Below are 23,660 nucleotides of genomic sequence, written 5' to 3' on the forward strand. Positions count from 1 at the left end.
CACATGGCTCTTAAAATGGCGGACGGCTCCTCGGTTTTAGGCCTGGTCCACTGAAATGGCCCTGGGACACTTTGGAACTCGGACGCTTGCCTGCTAGGGCTTGGGCTCCATTCTCGAAAAGCGTTCCCTCAGCCGTGAAGATTGTATAAAAGTCTTGGGGGCCCCCGACTCCCGCAGGCTTCCGGTGGGGAGCGGCTGCCATGATTGCTCGCGGAATGACCACGACGGAGCCACGAGATGGTGGTGCTCTCATGCTGACGCCAGCTTCAGTCTGAATGATCCAGAAACAAGGTGGGGCTTTCATCGTTTGGGAAAAAAAAATGTTCTAAACCAATGAAAAGTGTTATTTTTAGGTCATATGACCAAGCCTTCCATCTTTAGGAAACCAAAAGTAAAATGAACCAATGAAAAGTTTTATAAACAAGTCACATGACCTGTTATGCGGCATAGGGCTACAAAAAGCGTAGAAAATCCGTTGGCACGTGAGGCGGCGTCAGTAGCGGACCGATGTGCGAATAGGCCGAAGGCAGCACAACGGGCCGAGATCCGGATGGTACCGAGGTGGTGTCCAGCAAATTGCCGCACTGGTGTGGCCATCCTACAATGCTGCGCCGAAAGACGGCGTGTCCAGCTGAGTTGCGGTCACTGTTGCGGTACAGTGACTCGAACGCGCCGAGATCCGGATGGCACCGAGGTGGTGTCCAGCAAATTGCCGCACTGGTGTGGCCATCCTACAATGCTGCGCCGAAAGACGGCGTGTCCAGCTGAATTGCGGTCACTGTTGCGGTACAGTGACTCGAACGCGCCGAGATCCGGATGGCACCGAGGTGGTGTCCAGGAAATTGCCGCACTGGTGTGGCCATCCTACAATGCTGCGCCGAAAGACGGCGTGTCCAGCTGAGTTGCGGTCACTGTTGCGGTACAGTGAGTCGAACGCGCCGAGATCTGGATGGCCCCGATGTTGTGCCCAGCAAGTTGCCGCACTGGTGTGGCCATCCTACAATGCTGCGCCGAAAGTCGGCGTGGGGTGCCCCGTTGGCTTATGAGGTGATGTCAGTAGTGGACCGATGTGTGAATAGGTCGGAACCAGCACAAGGCGCCAAGATCCGAATGGCAAGTCCTGGATGTTGAGTGCCTCAGTTGAGAGTTCTGAGCAGTGCTTGTAAGACTGTCTGAAGCTTATTTGCACCTGCTGCAGCTTCACTAGGTCCGGCGGAACTTTTTTCCTTTTCCTTTCTGCTTCTTTTCCTACAATGCGTTTCATCTGAAGACACGACCAGGTCCCTGAATGTGTGCAGGGGGACGCTATTGATTGAATGAAAATGGCGGCTTGACACAAAGCTGACTCAAGCGTTACTGTTGGTGCTATACAGAAAAAAATTGGTTTTCAGTTTGTACATTCTTCAGGTTTTTTTTTTCCATCCAAGTCTGATTGAGAGTTTGTAGAAAAATGGCTTCAGATTTTCCACATACTACTCTTCAACATTCTTCCTAAATGTAACAATGTGAAACTCACTAGGAGAACGGCTGTTTCTGTTTCCTTTCAAAATGCTGCCAACAATATTTTCTGAATGGAAGACACCATCTTGTAGCATAAAGGGCCGAAAGGGGTTCTGGTCTGGCCGATGGTTGGTGGAGACATTTTGACTATATCTTGGACCTGCCCGGCCTCGCCCAAAATGGCGCCGGTATAAATGGGACTCGTAACTCCTTGCCCGCAAATGTATATCTAGAAAATGTTATTGTAAGTGGCCCAGTTCTATTTTAATTACAAAATGTATGTCCACCGATTCCGCAACTGTTAGACACCTTAGTTCTTGCAACCTAATGGCCCGCTCGTTACGTTCCTCTACAGTGTAAATGTCTCCTCATCATATACGATTTCAGTTTGCTCCGTGGCCGGCCCACGTGGTTATAGGCCCGTATTTGTATACTGACATTTTCACAATAAAGGTTTTTAAAACAAAACACGGTAGTAGTATTTACATTGGTAAAGTTTTTACTTTTAGTGACTGTTTTCGAATCAGTAAAAGGCAAGTGAAATAAAGCAGTCCAATTACATGACGGATAAAAGGTATAATATGTAGGAACGCAGTAAAGATAAATGGTCAAGGGCAGTTGTGTTTTTCATGTCTGCAACATAAAGTGATCGATAAGAATCTGATAATCAGGCGTATCGGCGACTAAGACAGCAGGCCGAATCTCTTTTACTCAACGGCTCCGTCATGGAAGGAAGAAACGCCCTTTTTCTCGAAAAAGGAATATATTTTACTTGCAAGACAGTTGTAAATTTTCCGGGAAAGTACATTAGCCTGGAATATTATAACATATGTTTGAAAAAAAAATATTGTTCGAAAATAAAAAAAAGCGTAATTTTTAGGTCATATGACCAAGCTTTTCATCATTAAATTAACAAAAGTAAAATGAACCAATGAAAAGTTTTATTAACAAGTCACATGACCTGTTATGCTTACGTTACGCGCTGCGCGCCGCGCCTCGGATCACTTCCGGGTGCGCTAACGCGGCGTGTCATAAAACGCATTACGCGACAACGTAGGTCAAGAATATAGTCTAAATGTCTCCACCAACCAGCGTTCAGAACACAACCCCTTTCAGCAGTCCAAAAAGTTCTGTTAAATGACAACAGAGGGGACAGGCAACAAGAACCATCAGTCAAAGAGGGGAGGGCAAGTTCTTCTCTTCCGGGTCATGTTGGGGCGCTACCGGAACTGATCGAATTGGTAGTCTATAGTGTTTCTGGATGTTTCAGACTAAAGCTGGCGTCAGCATGAGACCACTACCATCTCGTAGCTCCGTCGTGGCCATTCCACGAGCAATCATGGCAGCCGCTCCCCACCAGAAGCCTGCGGGAGTCGGAGGCCCCCAAGACTTTTGTAGAATCTTCACGGCTGAGGGGACGCTTTTCGAGAATGGGACCCAAGCCCTAGCAGACAAGCGTCCGAGTTCCAAGGTGTCCCAGGGCCATTTTAGTGGACCAGGCCCAAAACCGAAGAGCCGGCCGCCATTTTGAGAGTCCTGTGGCAGCCGCCTATCGCTGCACCGCAAGAGCGGCCGCATCTCAACTACATGGTGAGCGAGACGCTGTAGTCGCAAGAGCGGGCGGTAAACAGCTGAATGGCGGAAGAGGCACAGTGTAGCAAAAGCGGGCGGAATGGCAACTAAAACGATAAAGGGGCGCCCCACTACAGCTTGTCTTCAGGTCAAACGGATTGTGGGACAAGGTCCAGAATTGAAGAGTCATCAAAAGGCAAAAAGTTCCGCCGGACCCCGGGAGCCGGCCGCCTATGTCGGGGGCGATCTCAGGCTACACCAGTGCTATAAGACTTGGGGAGGGTGTCGGAGCCAAGCGTCTTCTCCGAGTCCATGGCCATCACACCGCCCCTCAGGGGCCTCCGTCAAGCTGTTTAGGAAGGTAACATATCACATTGTTTTCTAATGCAGTCAGGTCCACAAACGACACTCACTTACTTTGAGAATAGTGAAGCTGCATTAGGTGGAAATAAGCTTCAGACAGTGTTACAAGCACTGCTCAGAACTCTTAACTATGGCACCCAACATCCAGAACTTATGCTATTTGAGAATGGCAGTGACATCGAAGCATCTCAGGGACCAAAACCATTAACGTACTTTCACGTATGAAAATCTTACTTGGGGAGGGGGCAGGAGCGAAGCGCCCCCTCCCAGTCAGCGCCACCACACCGTATGTTGAAAATCTGAAGCCATCGTTCTACAAAGTCAACCAAACTTGGATTGAAAAATCTAGAAAAATGTACAAACTGAAAACCAGTTTTGGTCTGCATAGCATCAGTAGCAACGCTTGAGTCAGCTTTGTGTCAAGCCGCCATTTTGATTCAACAAAGCACAGGCATTGAAAAAGGCTGAAATTCAGAACTCTAAACTATGGCACCCAACATCCAGGAGCTTGCCATCCGGATCTTGGAGCCTTGTGCTGTTTTCGATCTATTCACACATCGGTCCACTACTGACATCATCTTATAAACCAACGTTATGTAAATAGTTTTTTAATAAAATGTTTTACCCTGTTTCTTTGCTGGTGTGTTGTCTATATTTTTAATATTTGCATAGGGTTTGTCGTTATTTTGGGCGGGATGGGTGACGGAGCCGAGCTGTCTTGCAGCCCTCATGGTGTGGAGCTCAGTTCATCTCACTATTTTCGTATTTCTCATGAAGGGTTGTTCCTAATATTTCTATTTTAGCGAGGTCAAAAAGAGATCCAATTAGTGGCCTACTGATTTTGCTCGATTACTTTTATTTTTTTTACACGATTTTTCACTATCTGCAAAGACTAAACAGAGTATTGCGACTTTGTGCTTGTTTGTAAATAGAGAATGATCCAAAGAGAACCAATTCTAAAACAGTAAATGCTTGGACAACAATCAATCAAATGGAGAGACAAGGAGGCACGACGGATTACAACGGGGGTAAAGGCCTGCGTTAACTACCCTTCAGTATCTGCAAAGAGAGAGTACTACTAAGACAAAAGAGGGGAGGGGGGGGGGTGCAGCGTTCAAAGCACATCAGCGTGCATAAATACGAAAATGTTTTTATCTATCACGTACTTGACATTTTAAAGCTTTTCATATTTGCTATTAAAAAACCAATGAAATTCACAGAAAAAACCATAGGTTATAGTGGATATATAGTTAGGAATTTGCATTTACAAAACCTTGAAAATTCAATGAAAAAACCATTGGTTTTAGGCCATATATAGTTAGGAATTAGCATTTACAAAACCTTATTTTACTCGCATAAAACCATTGAAATTCCATATATAGTTAGAAGCGCTAACTATATATCGCGCACCCGCAATCCACTGCTGATGATGTCACATATTACATCATTCATGACATGGTCAGTGACATCACTGATGACATCACTGATGACATCTCAAATGACATCACTGATGACAACTCAAATGACATCACTGATGACATCTCAAATGACATCACTGATGACATCACTGATGACAACTCAAATGACATCACTGATGACATCTCATTTGTCATCACTGGTCACATCACTCATGTGATAATACAATGAACCTCTTCAGACTCTAATATAACCTTACATACACTCAGTATAAACAGACACTCACAGACTGTCACTCATCCATGGAGTTACTCACACACCTAGTCAGTCATGCAAAGAATCAATCACACCTCCATTTCCTCAACTATACAGTTATACACATCTTACTTATTCAAACATATAATAACACATATTTACTCTCTTATATAATCCCTGATACAAGCTCACAGTGATCGATACAGCCACTCACACATTCACTGGCTCTTATGTTCAGTTATTTATATATTTCAACTCTCACATGTATTGTGTTTTACATACGTACTTACTTGCACATGTAGCAATGAGAAATCCATTCACTCACCAACACACCCATGCACAGTCAACCGCCCATATAGCTGTTTCCACATGCACTCTTGAACTCATACTCCTAGTGAATCAACTGCTTACACATCTATGCACAGAGTCACGCACCTCCCAGCCACCCACACACACACTCAGCCTCCCATTCAAATACTTGGGCAACCAATCAATAACCCATATGGCCACTCTTATAGCTACTGATCAACACATGCAGCAGCTTACACAACAACAAACATACTGATGCACAAATTAAGACAGTTTAGTCACTAACCCATGCACTCAGTGAGACACATTTAATCACTCTTTCATACAGTCAGTGATGCACCTACTAAATTCTTCATCCAGACACTTATACATCCACTCATTCTTCAATATGTAAAACATATTTAAACTTTACAGACACATACAATCACTGGATGTTGTGATCAGTGATGTCATCAGTGATGTCATTTGAGATGTCATCAGTGATGTCATCAGTGATGTCACTGACCATGTCATGAATGATGTAATATGTGACATCATCAGCAGTGGATTGCGGGTGCGCGATATATAGTTAGCGCTTCTAACTATATATGGAATTTCAATGGTTTTATGCGAGTAAAATAAGGTTTTGTAAATGCTAATTCCTAACTATATATGGCCTAAAACCAATGGTTTTTTCATTGAATATATATATATATATATATATATATATATATATATATATATATATATATATATACATATATATATATATATATATATATATATAAATATATATAAATATATATATATTCACTGAAAAAACCATAGGTTTGACACCAGTTATAGTTAGCTGAAAATTTTGCTGACATAAAACCATTGAAATTCCCACGTTATAGTTAGTTGGACGCACTATAACTTGCGCATCTGCAATGCACTGCTGATGACATCACATATTACATCACTCATGACATGGTCAGTGACATCACTCATGACATCACTGATGACACCATCCAGTGAATGTGTGTCTTTCTGAAAAATAAATATGTTTTATATATGTATATGTAAAGGTCGATGGAAGAATAAATGTTTAAATAAGTGCCTTAATGAATTTTTTTTTTTTTAAATTGATTGGTTAACTGGCTTATTAAGTGTATCTTAGTGAATACATATATTAGCGAGTATTGTTTAAATATTTAAATGTTTGTATCAGTGTTTCACTTTGTGTATAAGTGGCTGCATGGGTTGGTGAGTAGCTACATGTGTGTGTATATGGGTTATTAGATTTTTTTTAGTATCAGTATGAGTGTCTGTATGGTTTGGTTGGGGTGTTACTTAGCACATAGATGCATCAATGACTGACTCACTGTTTGTATGTGTTTTGAAGACAGCATATGTGCAGGACTGTATGGGTGGATGAGTGTGTATATGTGTGTGTTAGTGAGTGAATGACTGTCCCACTAGTGTCTTTATCAGTAACTACATATGTTTTAATCTAGTATATGTGAGTATTGATGTATATAAGTGAGTATATGTGAGAGTGAGAGATTGAAAAAGTTCTTGCTTAAATAAGTATGTGTTTCTATAAGTGATTGTTTAAGAGAGTAAGAATGTGTAAGTTTCCTTAGAAGTAAGGTGGTAGTGTGTGTATAGCTGTATATGCAAATAAATGGATGTTCAATAGTTTATTTGCATGTGCGATTATGTGTGTGAGTAACTTTTAGATGACTGTCGGTACCCATACCAGTTACAACAACCAATGGTGGTATTACTGAATTGGTTGTTGTAACTGGTATGGGTATCTCTATTTTTTTTAAATTGGTGGTATTACTGAATTGGTTGTTGTAACTGGTATGAGTATCTCTATTTTTTTGAACATTTTAGTTTCTATTTTTGAATATGTGTTTCAAGGGTTACATTACACTGAAAGGAGGTCTGTCACTCTGTCACAAGGATGGTGTCATCAGTGATGTCATGAGTGATGTCACTGACCATGTCATGAGTGATGTAATATGTGATGTCATCAGCAGTGCGCGCAAGTTATAGTGAGTCCAACTAACTATAACGTGGGAATTTCAATGGTTTTATGTCAGTAAAATTTCCAACTAACTATAACTGGTGTCAAACCTATGGTTTTTTTCAGTGAATTTAATAGGTTTTTTAAATGCTAATTCCTAACTATAACTGGTGTGAAACCTATGGTTTTTTCTGTGAATTTCATAGGTTTTGTAAATGCTAATTCCTAACTATATATAGTGCCTCAAACAGTGAATTTCAAAGGTTTTTTAATAGCAAATTTCTATTGCTATCAAATATAATATTTTTTATAATGAATCCTATATTGTATATTTATGTAATACTATTTTTTTTATGTATATTCTTCATTTTTTTATTTTTTTTGCCCTGGAGCGCTCCTGGTGCGCGTACTGGTGTGCGCACCGGAAAGCGCAGTCTTGCGGCGCCCCAGTGCGCATACCGGTGAGTGTCCCGTTTGCGCTATTGCCGCGAACGGAAACATCATCGTGATGTATCGCGTAGCCGTGTCCGCGTGATACGCATGGCGTAAGCGCACCCGGAAGCATCCGGGCGCATACGATATAAGCGCGAAATATAGTTAGTACAACTAACTATATAGGAGCAATTCCAATGGTTTTGTATGAATGAAATGTCCAGCTAACTATAACACCCCTCAAACGTATAGTTTTTTGAGTGAATTTTAAAGGTTTTTAAAAGGCCAATTCCTAACTATATAAGGCCTGAAACCTATGGTTTTTTCAGTGAATTTCAAAGGTTTTTAAATGCTAATTCCTAACTATATAAGGCCTGAAACCTATGGTTTTTCAGTGAATTTGCAAGGTTTTTTAAAGGCTAATTCCTAACTATATAAGGCCTGAAACCTATGTTTTTTTCAGTGAATTTCAAAGTTTTTTTAATGCTAATTCCTAACTATATAAGACCTGAAAGCTCACCAGGAATCTCCAGTATGCGCTAGGGGACTGCATTGCAGAGAGGTGTAATGAAGCCACGCCCCTTTTTACACCTCTCTGCAACGCAGCCCCCGTGCATGTTTGAAGAGGGGGAACTAATTCCTCTTGCATACTGGGGGCCCCTGGGGGCCAACTAGCCTACCTTGAACCTCTAGTATGCACCAGGGGGCTGCATTGCAGAGGTGTAATGAGGCTATGCCCCTTGTTACACCTCTCTGCAACGTTATGTTATGTTATGTTATGTTATGTTATGTTATGTTATGTTATGTTATGTTATGTTTTATTTCAATAGCGCACGGCTACTCCAACAGAGTGTCCCGGCGCTTTGAGTTGGCAGCTCATAAAAGGAAAACATAGCAGATAAAGAACTTTCAGAGAGCAAGATAACATAACTAAAGGGTAAAAAGCCAAGTTTTTAAGCCTTTCCTAAAAGACAGCAGATTAGAGGTGCTGCGTAAGGTCAATGGCAGAGTCTTCCAAAGCTGGGGCGCCCTCATACTAAAGGAGCGCCCCCCAACCCGGGCTCTCCTAACCCGGAGAACCACCGCAAGAGACAGAGAGTCCGACCGCAGAGCTCTGGTAGGGCGATAAAAAACAAGCCTGCGCTGAAGGTATTTTGCTCCCAAACCGAAGAGCGCCTTATGAGCCAGAGTCAACCCCTTAAAAACTATCCGCTGCCGGATAGGAAGCCAATGGAGTGACTGTAACAGGCCAGACACTCTAGCTCGCCTACGGAGGCCAAAAATGGGACGCGCCGAAGAATTCTGCACGACCTGAAGTCGCTGCACAAGATAATCTGGAAGACCCAAATAGAGAACATTGGCATAGTCTAATCTGGAGAATATCAGAGCTTGCACGGTAATCTTCCTTTGCTTTTCAGAGAGCAAAGGGAGGAACTTCCGTAGCATCCTTAGAATGCCAAAACATGTGCCCATGAGGCCGAGGATCTGGGATCTCATCGTCAGATTGTTGTCAATCTTAACTCCCAGGTTTTTTGCCACCTGGGATGCCTGAGCTGGAGGAAACATGTCATTCGGCCACCATGCCTGCCAATCTGGGTCTGAGGTACAGCCAAAGAATAGCACCTCCGACTTGTCGGAGTTGCATTTGAGGCTGTTCTGCTGAAACCAATTAAAGACAGCCCGAGACAATCCCGAATGCTCTCTCCATCGAAATCCTCCCCTTTCCTACACGTGAAGAGCAGCTGAGTATCATCGGCGTAGGAAACGATCTGGGCCCCAAGAGACTCCGCCAGTGCCGCCAAAGGGGTCATAAAGATGTTAAAAAGAGTCGGGCTCAACACAGAACCCTGCGGAACTCCGACTCCCAATGGCGGCATCTCAGCGGAGCTAGGGGGGACCCAGACCGTTTGTCAAGCCCCCTGCCGCATTTGCAGAGGGGGAACTAATTCCCCTTGCATACTGGGGTTCCCTGGGGGCCAACTAGCCCACCAGGAGCCTCCAGTATGCGCCAGGGGGCGGCATTGCAGAGAGGTGTAATTAGGCCACACCCTTTTTCACACCTCTCCGCGAGAAGTGGGAATGGATCAAGGACCCTATCCGTGGGCCCAGGCAGTAGCAGCTGACATAAACAACAAGCATTGGAAATGCAATAGGGCTCGCATTAGGAAAGTTTGACCTATTGGTCATATAAATGACATTTTTTTGATTTATGTGTTGTTTTTTAAAATAGCTAAATGAATAGCTTTGTCATTTACAATGCCAATAGTTATAACTTTCGCAAATGTGACACCTACAGCATTTGTAATGCAACATGTTTTGTATTTACGTGAAATATTAACATCTTTTTGTGATTTGTAATAAAGCTTGAAAGCTTAAAAACAGCTTGAAACATTGAAAGAACATATTTGAACCTGTGATGCTGTGGTGGTGCTGAGTGATGCTGTAGTTGCGCTGAGTGATGCTGTTGTTGCGCTGAGTGATGCTCTGGTTGCGCTGAGTGGTGCTGTGGTTGCGCTGAGTGGTGCTGTGGTTGCGCTGAGTGGTGCTGTGGTGATGCTGAGTGGTGCTGTGGTGGTGCTGAGTGATGCTGTGGTGGTGCTGAGTGGTGCTGTGGTGGTGCTGGGTGGTGCTGTGGTGATGCTGTGGTAGTGCTGAGTGATGATGTGGTGGTGCTGAGTGATAATGTGGTGGTGCGAGAGAGGGAGAGGGAAGTGAGGGAAAGGAAGAGAGGGAAAGGGAGAGAAGGGAGAGGGAGAGAGGGAGGGGAAGAAGAAAGGGGGAGGATGAGAGCGAAGGATGGAGGGAAGAGAGAGGGGAGGGAGAGAGGTAGAGAGAGAGGAGAGCAGGCAGAGGGGGAGATGGGGAGAGGGAGAAAAAGGAGAGCAGGGGGAAGGTAAAGAGAGGGAGAGAGGAGAGGGAAGGGGAGAAAGAGGAGAGAGAGGGAGGGGGAGAGAGGAGAAAGGGAAAGGGAAGTGAGGGAAAGGTAGAGAGGTAGACGGAGAGAGGGAGAGGGAGAGACTGAGGGGAGGGAGAGAGGGAGGACGAGAGGGAAGAACGGAGAGGAGAGGGAATGGAGTGAGAGAGGGAGAGAGAGAGAGAGGAGAGCAGGGAGAGGGATAGAGGAGGAGAGAGTGAGAACCATGTTATCAACTCCAGCACCATGAAATACCAGGAAGGCACATTTGGTTTAGGAGCTTGATGCATAATAAAAAAAAATCACACAGACGCATTACTCCACTTTAAGGAAGCAACACTTCCAACATTATGTAATTGCCCCTCTGTCAAACCAAGGACTGGAGTTAAGATGTCCTGAAATAGGCCATACACCAAGTGAAAAACTGGCCTAGACCGTGAAAAAGTGGGATCCCTGGTCACCGTAGCATGTAATCGACCTCAGCAGCATGAAAGTGCACGTTTGTGAATGTTCGGCCAAAATACTCCTATGTTTTTTTACAATTATGTACACCAACCACGGTTCTCTGTTGTAAAGAGTTGCACTTTTAATAGCCCACTGATCCAGACTGCGGTCAGACTAATCCCTCTATGACTACAGTTGAACCACGGTCAAACGACTAAACAAGGAGTTGCTGGAGCAGGGGTTTTGGTGAATATGCAGACCTAGAACGGCTCTACAGAGATTGCAATAGGTTTGTAGCCCCAGTGAAGGGCTGGAGCTACCAGGTCTTTAATTGTACCTATGCGAACACTAAATGGCCCCAAAACATGGCCTGGAGGAAAGGAGTAGTGGGGGAGAAGTGTTGTGGCTGCATGCTGTTCACATGGCATCGGTGGTCTGGTTCCTGTGAAGCTTCATGAAAGCAACTTGTTAATTTATGTTATTAGGCGCGCCGGAGGCCGGGATCACATTTGTGCTAAAGTTTGGCTTTATTTGAAGTGGGGGAAGTGTGCTCCATATGCCTGCAGGAACTGTAAACTAGTGGGCTCTCGCAAGGCTATTTCAAAGGCAGGATACGTAGTATAGTTATATTCTTAACTAGTCATTTATAATGTCCATAAAATAGAAAAGGAAGCAAAACAAACGTTTTAATTATGTTTCAAGAAAAATAGTTTAAAGAATGTTAAGCGTCCGGGCAGATCCCGCTGAAATTAAGCTTGTTGCAGTGAGAGGCACCCAGAGCCACAAGCATGCTGCAGAAACAGACTCATGACCAATGCTAATGAACAGGTGAGCGAGGGCGCCACACTGACAGAATGTGATCTGGGCAGGGTCACACGGCGAGTATCAAGTACCTGAACTAAGCCCTTTCCTGGACAGCCCAAATGCAGATCGGGGGCTTTCACACTGGATGCCACCTTATGGTGAGCGTTTCTAGGTTTCTGTATGCTCTCAAACACCACAGTAGGTGCTGCTGGATAAGCAATCGAAAATGTATAGGATAAGAAAAATGGTCGCACAATTAATTCTGCATAAAGAGAAAAGTTTGAAATAAAGCTGGATATAAATAACTGTAGCATAACCTCAGCACTTCAAACTCGCTAAGTGTTAGGTCTGAAAGTGTGATCTATCTGAAAGAGTAAACCCTGCGGGCTCTAAGCATATAGTTAGTTTTCAATGCCCATCCTTATAGCGTAGCGTATTTAACTTAAATAAAAGGTTTAACTACCCCACGAGCTGCCTGGTGAACTCAGGAAGCGTCCTTTCGAATAATAATAACACAAAACACTTTAACAAATGTGCCACTTAGTATGAACTTGTCATCAGAATAAGCCTCGCCATTTTTTCCAGTTAGAGCTGTACACGAAAAGAAACCAGATTACAAGAATCCGTGACTCATCGCTCGGGTCCAGGCACGGATCTGAGGACATTAGCACATCGGGAACGTAACCGAAAACCAGGCATGGGGTCATTTCTCCCAGTGGAAGGCCAAGATGGACCCATGGCGCAGTTAAGCTTTGGCAAAGCCAACTGGTCTCTCTTTTTTTATGGGGAATGTTTAATATTAATTTAGAGACGTTGGACGCGTTGTTCCAACTTCCTTAGGAAACATCCCAGAACACATCAACATGTTAGGCAATCTGGGAGAAGGGCCAATTTGCAGAAGAGACTGAATCAGTAAAGTTAAGCTGTACCGTCGAAGAAGAGTGTTTTGAACAGGAGTTAGGCGATGAAAATTGGTGTTCAAGGGGTGAACTAGCAAGATGTACAAAGTAAAATATAGCACAGTAGACACTTTTTTTTAAAAGGGACTGTGTTTTTGTAGCATCTTTAAGAACGCGTAGGAGCATGCGTGTCTGCCTTGCAAACAAATCAGCAGGATTTTTTCATATTGCATCACTAAGGTCAAATGTAAGCACAAACTGGACACCAACCACCACAGAAAGTTGTGTTCTGCTGGACCGTCCATGCACGCAAGGAAACGTAGTGAACAAGACAGAGCTATGCAAAATAAATATATTGGGCAGGCTTGTGGCCTGAGAAGCGTCCTTGAAGCATGGGGCGGGGAGCCGAACCCTTTGATGTAGCTCACGGCCTGACGGCCGTGAAAAAAAGCAATTAACGGGAAGAAGAAGTGAGGCCAGCGCGCACTGCGCACGCTAGGGAAGCTGGTGAAAGCGTGGACAGGGTGTCCTCTTACTGTAGCCATACTACGTGCCAAACCCAGCGCAAGTATGAGCACACCGAGTATTACCACTTGTATCCCTACTCTGTCATCTATGCGGAGGCATTGTTTGTTGGTCCATGTTGGCACAGCAGTGTGATGGCATCAGAACAGAGGCATGCATAACCAATGTGTGGATTGTATGCGTGCACCAAGAAGCGGATTTTGGAGAGCTGGGAAAAAACTGAACACGTTTTGTTGAGCATCTCACCAGCAAAACATCGCAGCGGGTTAGTCTGGTTTGGAAGCAGGGCAGGTTACATAGGTGTATAATTAATTGACGGTTCTTGCCTGGTGTTCATGGCTACCATTTGGCTGTGAACGGCTTTCATCTCTTACTTTATCACCATTTGCTACAGATAAATATGGCAACTGTTCACTGAATGAAATGGGTGAGAGCAAAGGGAGGGCAGACAATTAACACATGGTACTTTAAAAAAAAAGAGGTTTATTTGGCTAGCCATAATTGGGAAACTGCTTGCATCTCTTGCAGGGCAATATAGGTAAAAACATTATAAATACATATATATCTTCGTACAAAAGAGCATATTTACAATATATATATGTACATATACACGTGCAGCAAAATGTTTTGCTTCTTTTAAACATTCATTCTTGTAAAGAAAGCAGGTTTTCCTCTTAAAATATCTTGACAGTTTGCTAAAAACAAAACAAGAAGGGAAGAATAGGGGAGAGTAAGGGTGAGGAGACGCACGTGGAGCAGCAGCCTTTGATGTGCCGGCCGGCCGTGCAGTGAATAGTTAGGGGAGGAGAAATGCCGGCCTGAGGCTGAGCGCACGCTGGGGGAAGCTTGAGATCCCTGTGTGAGGGAGGCTGGTGGCTTTGATGTGCACGCGCTTTTTGCCAATGCGCTTGCGCATTGAGCTTGCTTTTCACGGGCACAGCATCAAATCTCCCGAGATGGTTAAGCTCTCGTTAAGCCCCAATATGTCTCGACATCTGCAATGGCAAAGCGCATTGGCAGAGGTCGAGCCCTAAAAAGTGGTAAGGCAGTTGGAGGACCGCGGGTAGGAGCACGGGATAGGGAATGCGGGGTTTAATAATAAATAAAATAAGTACAGCCTGAAGCCGCCGGCGGGCTCACACCTTGGTGTTCCTCTGCTTCCTGGTCCTAGCAGACACTGGGACAGCATTAGAGACTCCCTGAGCAATCCCTGCGCTGCTCTCATGTTATTCCTAAGCATGAAAGCAGCACAGGGATTGGCCTGAGTGTGCTAGTAAAATGCTCGCTCAGGCAAAGGGGGTCTGTGCTGTTTCTACAACCTGGCTGTGTAATACAGCTGGTTTGGAGAAACATAACTGCGCATGTGTGTTTGGCCGGCCTAAGATGGCTAGCGAAATAGACATGCGCCATTAGGAGTGCACATATCACTCCCTTCCGGTACAAAAGGGGGTGGTGATGGAGGGAGCATCTGAATCAATCAAACACTCACACCCAGTCAAATGATCTGGGTTTAATCCATCACCGTTCTTTAGCCCACTCTGCCACCCCAGTTCAGACATGCTATATGCAAATCAGTCTGACCCTGTGCCTCATGGGAACAGTCCAGCCCGAACTGCCAAGCCATATCTTCCCTGGACCGGAAACAAGCTTCCGAGGACCGGTTTCTGGCAATCCAGCCGTCTTCAGCCCGGCTTGCTTGAATCCAGTGGCAAAGTGAGCAAGGGACTCACGTCTGAGCATACCTTGCCACACTTATGGCGGCCAAAAGTGGTACAAAAGGGGGTGGTGATGGAGGGAGCATCTGAATCAATCAAACACTCACACCCAGTCAAAAGATCTGGGTTTAATCCATCACGTTCTTTAGCCCACTCTGCCACCCCAGTTCAGACATGGCTATATGCAAATCAGTCTGACCCTGTGCCTCATGGGAACGGTCCCGCCCGAACTGCCAAGCCATGTCTTCCCTGGACCAGAAACAAGCTTCCACGGACCGGTTTCTGGCATTCCAGCCGTCTTCATCCCGGCTTGCTTGAATCCAGTGGCAAAGTGAGCAAAGGACTCACATCTGAGCATACCCTGCCACACTTAAGGCGGTCAAAGGAGGTACAAAAAGGGGGTGGTGATGGAGGGAGCATCTGAATCAATCAAACACTCACACCCAGTCAAAAGATCTGGGTTTAATCCATCACCATTCTTTAGCCCACTCTGCCACCCCAGTTCAGACCTGGCTATATGCAAATCAGTCTGACCCTGTGCCTCATGGGAACAGTCCAGTCCGAACTGCCAAGCCATGTCTTCCCTGGACCGGAAAGAAGCTTCCGAGGACAGGTTTCTGGCATTCCAGCCGTCTTCAGCCGGGCTTGCTTGAATCCAGTGGCAAAGTGAGCAAGGGACTCACGTCTGAGCATACCCTGCCACACTTATGGTGGCCACAAGCGGTACAAAAGGGGGTGGTGATGGACGAAGCATCTGAACCAATAAAACACTCACACCCAGTGAAAAGATCTGGGTTTGATCCATCCCTGTTCTTTAGCCCACTCTTCCATCCCAGTTCAGACATGGCTATATGCAAATCAGTCTGACCCTGTGCCTCAAGGGAACAGTCCATCCCGAACTGCCAAGCCATGCCTTCCCTGGACCGGAAACAAGCTTCCGAGGACCGGTTTCTGGCATTGCAGCCGTCTTCAGCCCGGCTTGCTTGAATCCAGTGGCAAAGTGAGCAAGGGACTCACATCTGAGCATACCCTGCCACACTTATGGTGGCCAAAAGCGGTACAAAAAGGGGTGGTGATGGACGGAGCATCTGAACCAATCAAACACTCACACCTAGTCAAAAGATCTGGGTTTGATCCATCACCGTTCTTTAGCCCACTCTTCCACCCCAGTTCAGACATGGCTATATGCAAATCAGTCTGACCCTGTGCCTCATGGGAACAGTCCATCCCGAACTGCCAAGCCATGCCTTCCCTGGACCGGAAACAAGCTTCCGAGGACCGGTTTCTGGCATTGCAGCCGTCTTCAGCCTGGCTTGCTTGAATCCAGCGGACAGATAAGAACACTGCGGCCGGTACTTGTGTGTGCTGGCATGCGGGGAGTAGAGTTGAGGCAGCCCGAGGTGGACTCCAGAGGCTGACCCGCTTTAATAGCTTCATGCAGGGTGTCTGGGTGGGACCGGGTACCCTGAGGGACGAAGGGCGCGGCATGAGACCACTTCAAAAACAAAAAAAAAATCCAGAGTGGCTCTCCCTGGTGCCAGAGGCGGCCTTAGGCATGTGTGAGCTGTGTGCCTGCACAGGGCCACCAAACCCCGGGGGCCGCCACACCAATATATATCCTTATTATAATAATCCTCTGAGGATGGATACATATTTGCGTGGGGGCCCCTGACAGGGATTTGGCGGCCTCTGGCTCTGTTCCACTTCCAAACACCCTGATCCCCCTCTTCACTGGCCTCTGCGCTCTGTCCCGTCCAGACCCCCTCTTCCGGGGACCCCTATCTATGCTCCCTGCCCAGGGTGGCCATGAGCCTAGAGCCGCCCCTGCTGGTGCAGCGGGAGAACAGCTGTCCAAATATGTCATGGCACTCCGAGGAGCACCCCTTAATGCCCTGCGGGGCTGGACTACCTTTTTGTGTTTCCTCCCTTGGGGTGAATCCCGGAGAACCGTGCCCGCCCCCAAAATGTTACAGAAGTGTGTGGAGTGCTGAAACGGCAATGCAGATTTCCCCCAGAAGTGAAATTAAATGTACCTCCCCTATGTATAGGGTGAGTCAAAAAATAAAACCCCTCGAGGGCTTTTATGGGTTTTCAATTGCTCTCCAAGTTGGAACATTTGTTTTGCAGCTTGGAATGCTGCTCCGTTTACGGACAAAAACTTTGGCTGCAAGGTTTGTGGCCTAAGATGGTCCAATGTGAGTTTTCTTACTGGCAAACACCCTTAAGGGGTGAAAGGTGATAGTGCACATTTGTTTTCTTACAAAAATGATGTCCTTTAGAGCCTCTGCTAAAAGTACAGTGTTTTATGTTGAATATGATTTAAAAAACTCCCTCTAGGGGTGAAAGTCTGTAGTTGCATAGCATTGTAATTATAAATGTGATGCCCTTTAGGGGTTGTGGTTAAATTTTTGTATGAATAGTTATGATGAGCACCAGATTTCCAAGTCATGCTAGACATTCCATCTTGCAATGCTTTATTAACAAAAATTGATTGGCAAGACACTTGTGATCAAAGATTGCATAATTTATTGCCAGTAGTCAGTGCTCGACAACCAACCCGGAGACCATCCCACCCAACCTTCTGCCGTACCTTCACCCCCCTTGAACATCCTTAATAACTGGAACCCAATCTCCACTGAGGACACCATCCATCTGATGAACTCCATCCACTCAGGATCCCCCACAGACCCATGCCCTCACCACATCTTCAACAAAGCAGACTCCATCATAGCACCACACCTCCGAGATGTCATCAATTGCTCCCTCAACTCCGCCACCTTCCCGGAAAGCTGGAAACACGCCAAACTCAGCGCCCTTCTGAAAAAACCCACAGCGGACCCCACCGAACTCAAAAACTACCGCCCCATCTCGCTCCTTCCATTCCCGGCCAAAGTCATCGAGAAAGCCGTCAACAACCAGCTCGCCGCCTTCCTCGAAAGCAACAAATCCCTCGACTCCTCACAGTCCCGCTTCCGAGCCAAACACAGCACGGAGACCGCCCTCATCGCAGCAACAGACGACATTCGAACTCTACTGGACAATGGAGACACAGTCGCCCTCATCCTCCTCGACCTCTCCGCAGCCTTCGACACAGTCTGCCATAGCACCCTTCTACATCGCCTCAGAAACATCGGAATCCAAGGAAAAGCACTGGAATGGATCACCTCGTTCCTCACCGGAAGAACCCAGAGAGTCCGCCTCCCACCATTCAAGTCTGAGGCTACTGAAGTCATCTGCGGCGTACCCCAAGGTTCCTCACTTAGTCCCACCCTCTTCAACGTATACATGAGCCCCCTCGCGACCATCGCACGCCAACACAACCTCAACATCATCTCCTACGCGGATGACACCCAACTGATCCTATCACTCACCAAAGACCCCAACACCGCCAAAACCAACCTACATGAAGGAATGAAAGAAGTAGCCGAGTGGATGAAGCACAGCCGTCTGAAACTGAACTCAGACAAAACAGAAGTCCTTATCTTAGGTACCTCCCCCTCCGCTTGGGATGACTCTTGGTGGCCAGAGGCCCTTGGAAAAGCACCCATCCCGACGGACCACGCACGGAACCTGGGCGTCATCCTGGACTCCTCACTCTCTATGAACAGACAAGTCAATGCCGTTTCATCTTCATGCTTCAACATTCTCCGCATGCTCAAAAAAACATTTCGCTGGATCCCCACCGAAACCAGAAAAACATTCACCCATGCACTGGTTACAAGTCGCCTGGACTACGGAAACACCCTATACGCCGGTATCACCGCAAAACTCCAGAAAAAACTCCAACGCATCCAGAACGCATCAGCCAGACTCATACTAGACATCCGGCGTAAAGACCACATCTCTAGCCACCTGAAAAACCTCCACTGGCTCCCCGTCAATAAGAGGATTACTTTCCGCCTCCTAACCCATGCTCACAAAGCACTCTACGAACTTGGACCCGAATGCCTCAACACACGACTTTCCTTCTACACCCCCTCTCGCCAGCTACGATCTTCCAACCAAGCCCTTGCTACCGTTCCTCGCATCAATAAAACCACCATGGGAGGTAGATCCTTCTCCTACCTCGCAGCTAAAACCTGGAACTCACTCCCCACCCACCTTCGTCTCACTCAGAACCACCTAGCATTCAGAAAGTAACTTAAAACTTGGATATTTGACAAGTAATTCCCCTCCCTTCTTTAAGCGCCTTGAGACCCTCCGGGTATGTAGCGCGCTATACAAATCTCCTGACTTGACTTGACTTGACTCAGTCATGGTTATATGCTAGGATTGCTTTTATTCCTATAATGAAACGCTTGTTGAGATAGTGAAGGTAAAAGGCTGCTCACTTGGTGCCAGTTTTAAGTGTTCTCACTCCAAGCTATGTGTAACCTTGGCATCTAGGTACAAGATAATGTTTAAACCTGTGAATTGTGATTTGGCTCATAAAGTAGCACAGACGGTTAATATGCCGGCTGATACGCACGTGGACCATGCAGATCACAGACGTCCATAAAATGTTCAGTGGGTTACTGCTTTTGTTGGAGAGATCCTTTTATTCCTTGCAATTTATAAATTAAAATCCTAATATAGAACAGTGAGTTATTAACAGTCACCAAAGAGCTGCATGGAAACTGCGAGGTGTCGGTTAAAGTGCTGACCTCTCCACCAGTTTTTAATTATCCTAATGTTGCAAATTGGGCTCATTTGGGTAGAAATCAATTCTTATTAGAAAAGACAACCCTCAACCAAGGTGGCCCATTTTAACCCCTTCGCTGCTGATGACGAGCTGAGCTCGTCATCAGCCACGGGTGGCGTGTGCTGATGACGAGCTGTGCTCGTCATGTAACGCGGTAAATCGAAAAAGCCGCACAGCGCAAAAATCGCTGCAGCAGCGATGCGGTTAAATACTGAGGGGCATATTACCAAGGGGGCCGAAAGGCAATTATATCCGGTTTAGTGGCCGAAAGCGGGAGCTAAGCGGCGATAATTCTATTGCTCTATAAGCAAGCTGTCGCTAACAGCAGTTAGCGACAGCTTTTAGGCGATAGCAAGCGGTTTTGGGGCCCGCTTTGCATGTCAGCGATATTTATCTCTAATGACATGCAAAGTGGGGGTACCAACCTGTTAGCGACTGAAAGCAGTCGCTAACGTCGCTATCGCCTATTAGCAAGGCAGGCATAGCGATGGAAATATTCCCACTATCGCCAAAAACTAACGCCTGCTCAGGCCAGTTCTTAGCAATGTTATCCAATGGAAGGTGGATAACATGGCTAAGAGCATTTTATCGCTAATGCGTGAATATCACTGTATTCTTAGCGATATTCACGCTATCGCCGGAAAAAGTATCACTTTGGAGATAAACGTTGTAATAGCACATTACCTCAGCGATAATTTCCGGCGCTGCTTAGTGATAAAAAAACATTGCAAAGCCTAGTTAGCGATAAATATCCCTACTCGTTGGTAATATGCCCCTGAGTTTGTGTTTCTCCAGTTCAAGCCCTCTTAAACTATACCCAGTTTGAATGGCACGGAACTCCTATACCGCGTAGTCCTCTTTCCTATGTATCATGTCCTATACACCGATTTATACACCTGTGTTCATTGTTTTTGTGTGATGTAAAGCTCTACAACACCCTACACTGGTCTGAGTAGCAGCTCTAAAAAATAAAAGAAATGTATGTGGGGGAGTGGTTATGGAGACTGAGGGTCACTGTTAAAGGGTGATAAGTGATGGAATTCAGAGAAAAAAGTCAGTGGGGTGGGTGGGGGCTGCTAACATACTGACGCTAAACACCACCAGCACTAACGCCAATTCTGGCAACAGTGATAAAAACTCAAGATAGCACCTTTCATTAGCTGGGGATATAGCTCAGTGGTAGAGCATTTGACTGCAGATCAAGAGGTCCCCGGTTCAAATCCGGGTGTCCCCTTCAAAGTTTTAAGAAATTTCCAATTGTTCCTTACAACAACAAAACACCTAGATTTAAATACTAGTTTAGTTTTTTCAATCGGTCTCTCCAAGAAATATCCGCTTTTCTGATCATATTTTGCCACAACTGGTCCGATATTCAGAGTTTTGTTATTTAACGTTGACTTAACTGGAACGTCCGTTTTTTAGCGCCTTCGCTTCATTTCTTTAGTGTTAAGAAAGGAAAGCACTACGGAGATAAGAGTGACGTGTCATTAGTGAAAGGGTTTGAAGTGTGTGCTTTAATGTATAAACTGAATCTAAGTTACACTCAGTACGTACACAGGTTTACCAGTCTGGATCGAGCTCTCTTCCCCTCCAATCACAGCCGATCAGATCATAAAGCGCCTAACTCCCATACAAGGCGCTTTCCCAAACAGCGCCAGGTGCGCGTGAGATCTGCCGTGCAACGTGTTCGGAACAACCGAACATTAATATTGTTAACAACGCGGGCTACTCAAGACGCCTGCCGCAAGAATCGGGCTTTCACTTATTGTCACGTTAATTCTATTAACATTGCATCTGTGGGCATGCATGATATGGTGTCGTAAAATCCACTAACATGTCGACATTGGTAACACTTCACACGGATAGGTCATATGCCAGATTAGTTTCCACTTTTAATTTGTTGAAAATTAATTTTACTTGACGCTTAACACCAGGGAACCCATTGTGTTTTTTTAAACCTAAGAAATAATGTGAAATAAAGTATCACAGTTAAAAATATTGAAGGGGACACCCGGATTTGAACCAGGGACCTCTTGATCTGCAGTCAAATACTCTACCACTGAGCTATATCCCCAGCTGTTCCCGTACGGTGACTTTCATTTTAGTAACCTATCCCCTCGATGTACAACTGCACTCCTATATCTCACATTTGGAGATTCACTTTAAGTTGGCAGTAAGGCAGCCGTGCAGAATTGTGGAAGAACTAAAAGTAGCCAATATTGAGATTTCTTTCACCATGACATTTTAAATATAAACCTTTGCAAACGCTGGAAGCTCTTGAAATGAGGCTAAATGAAGACAGGACATGTATGAAAAGAAACTAGACTGGACCACAGTGCACATTTACGATTAACAGGGTGGGGCCGAGGGGGGTATTGGAGGGCAAAGGGGGCATGTGGGAGGAAGGGAAGGAGCTAACACCCGGTGTCTTGTCTACTAACTAAAACATGGTATGGTACAAACGTTACTTGCCCTTTTGGCTTGCAGTCTTTGGCCCAGATTTGCCAAGACTTTGCATGGGATTACTGTTATGTTTTTAATGCAGACTCGACTCAAAGCCTACTGGTGGGATGTACGAACCAGCACAAATTGTGATCTGCGTGGGATTGTAACCCAAAGAACGCAACGCAGCATAATGTGTTGCTTTCCATTACTTTGCGTCAAGGCAATGTTTCGTGGATGGTGCATGTTCTTTACCAAGCAACCACCCAAGGGTTTTGACACACATCCCTATTTACAAAGAATTGAAGAAAGAGATTTGCACCGAAATCCTGCACCTCCTTGGAGCAGGCGTAACAAGGAAAACAAGCATTTACAATGCAATGGTTTCGCCTTTTGAAAAATTTGCGCTATTGGCATTGTAAATGACAAAATTTGTATTTATGTGCACCCACCCAAAGCCACACACACACTCAGGAAAGCAAGCACAGCGAGGGGGCAGGGAAGCAAGCACAGCGAGGGGGCAGGGAAGCAAGCACAGTGAGGGGGCAGGGAAGCAAGCACAGCGAGGGGGCAGGGAAGCAAGCACAGCGAGGGGCAGGGAAGCAAGCACAGCGAGGGGGCAGTAAAAGGGAATCCCTCAGCCACCCCTGACCCCTTTCTTCATGGCTCCCGTACGCTCTGATGCTGTGGGTAGGCGTTCGGATTAAAATGACATTTTTGCAGCCTAGTCATGAACCCACGCCTATAACTGTAATGTTTTTGTCTCTTTCAGAAATCAACTGTAAAGACGGTCCAGGATCTCAATTTGTCGGGTCAAGACTTCACCCCTGCACCTGGTCCCCAGGCTCATAGTGCTGACCCAGTGTGAGGGCTCATGCGCCTCCTCCCGTGCATCTAAGAGTTCCCCTGCGAAGTGACATCCGGGGCGCACATGCCTCTGTGTTAGCCACTGCACTGGTTCCCCCAGCGCTGCGCTGCCAAGTCGATATGGTGTAACGATCAGAGCTGCCGACTCTGGCGTATCGGCGTCTGCTCAACACACTGTGATTCTGGGCAAAAAACACTTAATCTGTGCCTAAAATGAATGTGTCCGTCAGTAATGTAACAATACCTTCGGGTTGAGTTTGCGCTATATAAAACTGCAAAAGAAAAAAAAACATGATGGCTCATGTGACTTCGCTCTCTCTGTGCTTTCCTCTATTTCTCCAGAGCTGGGAGGGCCTCTGCCTCTTCACCAAGAAGTGCAACCGCTGCTTCTCACCCAATGCAGAAATAAAGAGGACGCCTGCTCCAAGGCACAGTCACCAAACACAATCTGCCTAGACCCTGTGTGTGCTTCCCCCATCCAAGGACAGAGTAAGAGACACGGTTGCTGAAAAAACAAACACTGGGTTTT

General features: G+C 45.8%; 1 protein-coding gene and 2 non-coding genes across 3 annotated transcripts in view; 1 reads left to right on the plus strand and 2 right to left on the minus strand.

The window, feature by feature from the left end:
• The window catches only part of LOC147700655 (killer cell lectin-like receptor subfamily F member 1), a 181,294-nt gene that overhangs the window by 5,164 nt on the left and 152,470 nt on the right, over window positions 1-23,660 (minus strand). The window lies entirely within an intron of this gene.
• TRNAC-GCA (transfer RNA cysteine (anticodon GCA)) lies at window positions 20,985-21,056 on the plus strand. The gene has a single exon. It is a non-coding gene; the product is annotated as a tRNA-Cys (tRNA).
• On the minus strand, window positions 21,825-21,896 carry TRNAC-GCA (transfer RNA cysteine (anticodon GCA)). Its single transcript has one exon. It is a non-coding gene; the product is annotated as a tRNA-Cys (tRNA).

This window comes from Lissotriton vulgaris, chromosome 7 (assembly GCF_964263255.1).
Source record: "Lissotriton vulgaris chromosome 7, aLisVul1.2, whole genome shotgun sequence".
Taxonomy (NCBI): Eukaryota; Metazoa; Chordata; class Amphibia; order Caudata; family Salamandridae; genus Lissotriton; species Lissotriton vulgaris.